Raw genomic sequence first — 8,850 nt, 5'->3', positions numbered from 1 at the left:
TCAGTGGCGGATCTAGGAATTTAAGTTCGTGGGTGCTTAGCTTTTCTGACATAAAGTTATTAGCAATCACATTACATAAATGCATAACTACTGAAACACGATGATGAAAAAAGTTAACGAGAAAACTCATAGTATTAATATTATAGACGCCGTAAAATTGTGATGGATAACATAACTGACAAGAAAAGAAATTGATGGTATTGTCCCTTTAGGAAGAATTGCTCTGTCTTCAGAAGGGTCGAACTTTGGAGTCCTTTTTCTTTTTCTTTCTTTATAGTGAATTACATTTTGTAAAATAAGAAGAGATAAAACAAAGTCAGCAGAAAAAAAAATTCTAAAAAGTAGTATTGGGTGAAAAAGTACAAAAAAAAAAAGCGGCGCGTGAAAACTGAAAAGAATGAAAAAAGAGAAAGTAGCTTGATAATATGAGGAGAAAAAAAAGGAATAATTTGTTTGTTTTAAAAGGCTTTTCGGGAGAAGGATTTGAACCCTCACCCATTCAATTTTCCTTAACTTCTAGCACCCTCCCTTAACCAAAGAGCCCACTAGACTTTTTGTCTCCTGGGTATTTCTGTTTTTTTATATTCATTTTCTTAAATTTTTTACACAATTATATATATTCGGAGCCGAGATTAATAGGTGCTCGAGCACCCAAAGTCAATGAGTAGATCCGCCTTTGGAAAACATGGTTAAAAAATTTCAATTCTTTGGTATGCTTAATTTGGATTAAGTTTGCTTCAACACAATTAACATGGAAATTTATAAGATGGAGGGAGTACTACTTTGATGTTGTCTTATATTCTGATCAAACATATAAATTAGATATCTTACTAAAATATACACTTAATGAATGTAGCGCATAAAAAGGGCATGGTAAACTTTTTCAATTCTGAATAAATGTCTACAAACATTAGTATAGAATTCTTCATTGTTTTATTGTACATGATATCTTTAATTACGAGAAACTTTATTTGTCGTATACTATAATATAGTTATAGCGATATGCTATTGTTGAAATTTTTAATAATTTTCTTTTTTAAATAAAAGGTGGTCTGGAAAAGGCAAAGATAAATTACTAAGTCAACTCTTTTTTTTCATTTCTAACTAATTTATTTACTTATGATCATGTATATCGCATTCATATGTTTGGAAATTTAATTTAATGGTCTTAAAAGATGGTATTGTTTAGCTAAAAATGTTCGACGAGAAGAGCGTAGAAGTCACATTTAAATATATTATAATAAAGTTTATTTATGAAATAAAAACATTGTTACAATGTACAAAGATTTGACAAAATTTTATATATCCACATTTTTTTGGCCTGTGTTTCCTCATTATATAAAAAATATTATTATGGTGTGTGCAATAAACTTATAAGATGTAGTTGCCACCTTTTCAATATCAGATTATCTAATCAACTTATTTTGCTTACTATATTCTCTTAAATAAAAATTAGAAAACTACAAAATTTAACAGGTCAAATAGGATAAACATGCCAAGGCTCAGTTGGATTTGAAAGCTTGGTATATAAGTATTCTAAACAAAATCTACCTAGAAAAAAAGATTATTCATTTCAATAAAAGTCAAAAATAAGAAAACAATTATTTTTCCAGCTTTCAGTTACTCTTGCAAGCTTTAATTTTTAAATTGGGCCCGGCACGGGCTACAAAAAATTAGTATATATATATTACTTTACTAATATATAGAAATAGGAGGCGCGAAATTATAGATGTTTGTCATGGGCATTGTTTCATTTTGCTCTTTATCGATCTAGAGAAAGCGTACGACAGGGTTCCTAGGGAGGTCTTATGGAGATGCTTAGAGGCTAAAGGGGTCCCGGTTGCCTACATTAGGGCGATTAAGGACATGTATGATGGAGCTAAGACTCGGGTTAGGACAGCAGGAGGCGATTCAGATTATTTTCCGGTTATTACGGGGTTGCACCAAGGGTCTGCATTCAGCCCTTTCCTATTTGCCCTGGTGATGGATGCTATAACGCATCATATTCAGGGGGAGGTGCCATGGTGCATGCTATTTGTTGATGACATAGTCCTAATCGACGAGACACGACGCGGCGTCAGCGAGAGGTTAGAGGTTTGGAGACATACCCTTGAGTCCAAAGGTTTCAGGTTGAGCAGGACGAAGACGGAATACCTTGAGTGCAAATTTGGGGCAGAGCCGACGGAAGCGGGAGTGGAAGTGAGGCTTGATTCTCAAGTCATCCCTAAGAGGGGTAGTTTCAAGTACCTGGGGTCGTTTATTCAGGGGTCCGGGGAGATCGACGAGGATGTCACACACCGTATAGGGGTGGGGTGGATGAAATGGAGGTTAGCGACGGGAGTCCTGTGTGACAAGAAAGTGCCACTGTTACTGAAAGGTAAATTTTATAGGGCAGTGGTTAGGCCTGCTATGTTGTATGGGACCGAGTGTTGGCCGGTGAAGATCTCACACATCCAGAGGATGAAAGTTGCAGAGATGAGGATGTTGAGGTGGATGTGCGGGCATACAAGGAAGGATAAGATTAGAAATGAAGATATTCGAGAGAAGGTGGGGGTGGCCCCCATGGAGGACAAGATGCGGGAAGCAAGACTCAGATGGTTCGGGCACATTCAGAGGAGGAACACTGATGCACCGGTGAGAAGGTGTGAACGACTGGCGGTGGTGGGTACGAGGAGAGGTAGAGGGAGACCTAAGAAGTATTGGGGAGAGGTGATCAGGCAGGATATGGCGCGACTTAGGGTTACTGAGGACATGGCCCTAAACAGGGAATTGTGGAGATCGAGCATTAAGGTTGTAGGTTAGGGGAAATTGTGATGTCTTTTTTACAGCGCACTAGAGTGAGACTAGCCAGTTAGGAATTAGTCTTAGAATGCCATTGATCAACTACTGATGATGGGCTTTATCTTCTGTGTATTAATACCTTACATCTTTCTCGTATTTCCTATATCTCTTATATTGCTGTTACTTTGTTTTTTATGGTATTTATGTTATGTTATGGATTTTATGGTATTTTATGTTGTTTATTATGAGTGTCACACCTCCTTTTTGCGCGCCTAGCCCCCGAAGGGTTAGATGCGCGGGTAGAGTTTTTCCAATTTAAGTGACAATATTCGAAATGGGATTATTTATTTAATTCAGAGTCGCCACTTGGGAAAGGTTTGGCTTTTGGTGTCCCAAGTCACCGGTTTATCTTGAATCCCAAATCGAGGAGATTTTCGACTTTTCCAAATGAAGTCTGCGAACCAGAAATTCTAAGTAAGGAATTCTGTTGACCCGAGGGAAGGTGTTAGGCACCCTCGAATCCCGTGGTTCTAGCACGGTCGCTTAAATTGTTATAATGGCTAAATATCTGATTTAAATACATGTTGTGACTTATGTGCTTTTATTAAGTTTTAACCGCTTTTATTATTATCATTTATTTTACAGAATTGCAACGTCGTGAAAATGCATATCGAACCACGTCACAATCAATGCACCCGTAGTTGTCAACACATTTTGACTCCGTTGAGACTTGAATTTGGGTCACATCAATGTGCACCCGATTTTAAGAATATATTTTACTTAAAGTCGCGCCTAAAGAATCTAAACGCGTTATTATCTTTGGGGAGGGCAATGGAATTCACTAAACAGTCCGCCCCAAATTCTAAGTATTTATCATGATCAATTATTGAGGGCCCCGCAATTTGCATTTTTATTCGGCGAGGCTCGTCTCATTATTTTAGAAGGGTACCCTACAATGGCTACATTTCTACTGCGTTTATCTTTAAAAGAAAGATGATACCGAACTTACTTATTTGGACAAATATGGACTGAATCCTTATTATGTCAGCCGAACCTAAACTTGTTTGATTACCTGATTGATTGTTCATGGGGTGAGGGTTACCTTATGCTTTGTCTTCATCGAGTGAATATGCTTATTAATTCATTAAGTGAAATTGCAAACAAACTAACAACATATATTGAGTTATGTTTAACGACCTCCAAGTTCTATTTTTAACGCTATAATCTATTCGAAATTGATAAAACGAAATCGGCTGTTTATTAGGGAAATTACTACTAATTGAACTCAAAAAAAAATGATTATTAGTTTTTCTCAACAATCATCACATCATTTCGAAACAAAGAATCTATACCGAAACCCAGTATCGAACCTGCATTGGAACAAATAAACTGACAGGAGAGACTGGCATTCATAGCCAGACTCTTAATGTGACGGTATGAGAGTTTGTTTGGGATACATTTATCCCGGACCCAGTGCCACAGTTTTGTCAATTCAGTGGTCTAGGCAAAATACATACAAGTGCTTACCATGACTCTATGTTATACAGTCATAACTAAACCAAACAAGTGTTATACTGAACTGAATGTATACTAAATCAAAACATGATGTCTATGTCATACTGTTATTACTGTTGAACCATGCTATCTAACAGTTCATCTTAAACAGAATGTATGCTAGTTTATACAGAATATTTGCAGTTTGCAGTAAAAATACAGGCCCAACTAACATTTGAACTATCTTTTTACACCAATGCTATAACATGAACTGATGTTCATTTCTTTATTACTGCTTCAACTTCAAACTTTCAACAATACAGGGTTCAAAGGTTGTGTACCTGGGAATATTTGCAATTGAAGAAAAGGGCAATCAGTAGAGTAACAATGAACAAATGCAGCAGCAGTAACAGCACTATCAGTAGCAACAGGGCAGAATAGCAGCAGGCAAAACAATACAGCAAGAAACAGACTCGAGTGCAGAGATGCAACTATGGCCAATAGAAAGCAATAGCCAAATAACAGCAACACCCAGTGGAATAGAATCAGAACTCCAGAAAGACCAAACCAGTAGTAAACCAATGAAAACACTCGACTAATAGACATAACTGGAATTTCAAAGAATCAGAATTGATTCGAACAAGTTGAACAACTGAATCCCAGTAATAATAGGAGGAGAAAGTTTCTGATTGTTGGTTCTATCCCTTCTATCCCTTAAACTCTCTCTATCTATGTGTATCTATTTTGTATGTATTTCAGCTCTCCTGTCCAAACTCCTCACAGTGTGCTTTTCTTTTTACAACCTTCAAAGTCAGTCCTCCTTTTTTTTATCTCCCCCTTCTGTCTCCTCTTATAGGCCTCAACACTATCCCTTTTAAACAGCCTGTTTTGACTATTACCATACCCCTCCCATGTGCCTTTAAACTTTTTCAGTTCCACTTTAGTTAATTAGGTATAAAAACCCCATCATTCCCTGGCAGATTTAACTTTTCCATTTTATTTAACTAAAAGCAAGTATGGACAGTAGGATATGTTGACAGCATATGCTGTCAAACCATTTTAAAATTAAACAAGGACCTTTATGCAGGCCACAGGCTGTGCACAAAGCACATGAGGTGCACCAATGCACATGAGGTGCACCAATGCAAATGCTGTGCAAGAGTGCACATGCCCTCCAATTCAGCATTTAAACCAAACATCCCTTTTACATTACTGATCCAAATCAACAGCTATAAGTAAACAAAATTGGTTCTTAATTGATTCAACAAATGTTCAACATAAGCAAATCGATTTACTATGCTCAGACAGTTGAAACTAATTGACGACTCATGTCGACTCGACTTTATTAGCATTAACATACACAATCGTAGCCAAAAATCAGACATTCAGAAGTATGGGACACATGACTCGACTTATACTGATTAAAATAGAATTGTACTTCGAGGAATCAGTTAGTCAGTACAAATTTGGAATACAACCAATACGCATGCCTTATCAGAATAGGAGGAGAGGGATTCAGACAAACACAGAGGTTCAAACAAAGTGGACAAACAAAAGTTGATAAAATTAAAACAAATATGAACAGTCTTTTAAAACAAATCACACGGACTAAAAACAAATAAAGGAAAAGAAAGCAGACTTACCTTAAAACTTGAAAAGTTTAACAGTTTGAACTTGGATTTGGACAAACTTTCTTAAGGCTGAATGGACTTTAATCGAAGTGTTTCTCAGATGAGAAACACTTTGATTGAAGTCCATTAGACCTTAATCTCTTCGGTTGAACCGGTATGAACCAGTGACGAAGGACACAAAACCTTCAAACTTAGATCTGGGATTCAGGCTTCCCTGATCAGATTCGGACCAAACCAAGTATGGTTTGGTCACGAGGGGGTCTGGGGAGTATCTGGTGTGAAGCTGGGGTTGAACCGTGTAGATCGAGTTTCGACTCGAATCTTCAAATGAATATTCGAGAAGGTGGGGAGGGATTCGAACTACAGGGTTAATGGATTCATGTTCAGGATGGCAAGGGGGTTCTAGGGTGTTAAGGGGAAGGTCACCGGCGTCCATGCCGCCGGTTTTCATGGTGGAGGGTACAGGGGCGGCTCTAGGGTTTGATGGGGATGAGGTTGAAGACGGGAGCTGGGGTATCTGATGGGGGGGGGCAGGGTAAGGTTATAGGCTTATATATGGAATAGGCGGCTGATCTCAGCCATCGGATTAACTGGAATCAATGGCTTGGATCTAAAGGCCTCGGGGAAACGATGTCGTTTCAACTAAAGGGGGTTTGGGTTGGTCCGGGTGGAAACGGGTCGGGTTCTGTTCGTGGGTATAGGAAATGTGATCTTGGCCGTTGATCAATCTGAGATCAACGGCCCAGATCAAACTGTATCCATACGACGTCGTTTGGAACTCTCTCTGGGCATCATCTGGACTGGACCGGGCAGGCCTGGGTCTTGGGCTGTTTGTTTGGGCCAATTTTGTTAAAATTGGCCCAAATCCGGAAGAATAAAGGGACCCTTTCTTTTTTTTTATTTTATTTTATTTTATTTTATTTTATTTTATTTATTTCCTTTTTTTTTAAAACAAAACTAAGCCAAAAATCAAATTAAAATTAAATACACACTCAATACAATTATTTGCACACTAAAATATTTCAAACAAGTAAAGTTAAACAAAATAAAATCACGGACGAAGATGCCTATTCATGATTTTCTATTTAACGACCGGATTACGGTTTGAATTATGCAGGACACATATATTTTTGAATTTTATTTTTAATAAAGTAAATAAATAAAAATGGGCCGAAGTCACAAATAAATCAACAAGGTGCCGCACAGAAATTTAAAATTGTACAGCAGGGCCAATTATTATTTTTTTTTTTTTTGGAGCGATTGTCGTGCGAAACAAAAATCGCGTGCTCACAGCTGCCCCTCTTTGTTCGGAACCACGAAGGGTTTTCGTGCAAAGACAAAGTGAGCGTGTATGAGCGATTTTTTGCCTGTAGACCACTCCGTATGAAGCATTTTTTTTTTTGAAAGATCTGACCGAATCTTGCTTCAAAGACTTCCTACATATCCTGGGCTAAACAGGAATCAGGTCAATGTAGTTCGGGAGGTTTTGGTAGCTGGGACTACCATGGGATTGCGATGCTTGCTGCTACTGCTGCTGCTGTTGTCACTGCTACGTTACTGACCGCCTTATTACAACCAAATGGAAATTGGAAACTGAGCTAACTACTTATGTGTATGTCAACTGCTAGTTACAAGATTCCTATCTATGATTCTTTTACGACTTGATCTTGGGTCTTAGCTGATTCTGCTTGTAGACTCCGATCTGAATCTTGATGCTTGCGAGTTGTGGTGACCTGTTTAATCTCTGGGATACTGAGTGAGGCGCGACTGGCAGGGTTCAGGACCTTAATTAAATGCTGGAGTCAATCCGCCTTCCATTTAATCCGAATCTTGGGACACCTCTTTTTCTTCTTTGATTTTGAGTTGAGACTCATCTCGTGGGTCATTTCGATCCGTGTGGCTCGAGGTTAGACCTGCGGGAGAAAACAAACAAACGAACGAAATTTTCTGCCCCAGTTTCACTAGGAAAATTTCGTTAATTATTCACCAGGAAGTTCATAAAATTGATGAAAGAGGATATGCATGCTCAGTTCAGGGCTGGAGCCCTAACACCGGCTAGCTGGGGAGAGGTTCGGTTTAGAGTTTAAAACTCTAATGCTGGCTGAAAGGAAAATTCAGTTTAGGGTTTAAAACCCTAATGCTGATTGCATGGAAAAGCTCAGTTTAGAGTTTAAAACTCTAATGCTGGCTGAAAGGAAAATTCAGTTTAGGGTTTAAAACCCTAATGCTGATTGCATGGAAAAGCTCAGTTTAGAGTTTAAAACTCTAATGCTGGCTGAAAGGAAAATTCAGTTTAGGGTTTAAAACCCTAATGCTGATTGCATGGAAAAGCTCAGTTTAGAGTTTAAAACTCTAATGCTGGCTGAAAGGAAAATTCAGTTTAGGGTTTAAAACCCTAATGCTGATTGCATGGAAAAGCTCAGTTTAGAGTTTAAAACTCTAATGCTGGCTGAAAGGAAAATTCAGTTTAGGGTTTAAAACCCTAATGCTGATTGCATGGAAAAGCTCAGTTTAGAGTTTAAAACTCTAATGCTGGCTGAAAGGAAAATTCAGTTTAGGGTTTAAAACCCTAATGCTGATTGCATGGAAAAGCTCAGTTTAGAGTTTAAAACTCTAATGCTGGCTGAAAGGGAAAAGTTCAGTTTAGGGTTTAAAACCCTAATGCTGATTGCATGAAAGAGCTCAGTTTAGAGTTTAAAACTCTAATGCTGGCTGAAAGGAAAATTCAGTTTAGGGTTTAAAACCCTAATGCTGATTGCATGGAAAAGCTCAGTTTTAGAGTTTAAAACTCTAATGCTGGCTGAAAGGGAAAAGTTCAGTTTAGGGTTTAAAACCCTAATGCTGATTGCATGAAAGAGCTCAGTTTAGAGTTTAAAACTCTAATGCTGGCTGAAAGGAAAATTCAGTTTAGGGTTTAAAACCCTAATGCTGATTGCATGGAAAA

This window comes from Nicotiana sylvestris, chromosome 7, assembly GCF_000393655.2.
Source record: "Nicotiana sylvestris chromosome 7, ASM39365v2, whole genome shotgun sequence".
Taxonomy (NCBI): domain Eukaryota; kingdom Viridiplantae; phylum Streptophyta; class Magnoliopsida; order Solanales; family Solanaceae; genus Nicotiana; species Nicotiana sylvestris.
This window is presented reverse-complemented; position numbering follows the sequence as displayed.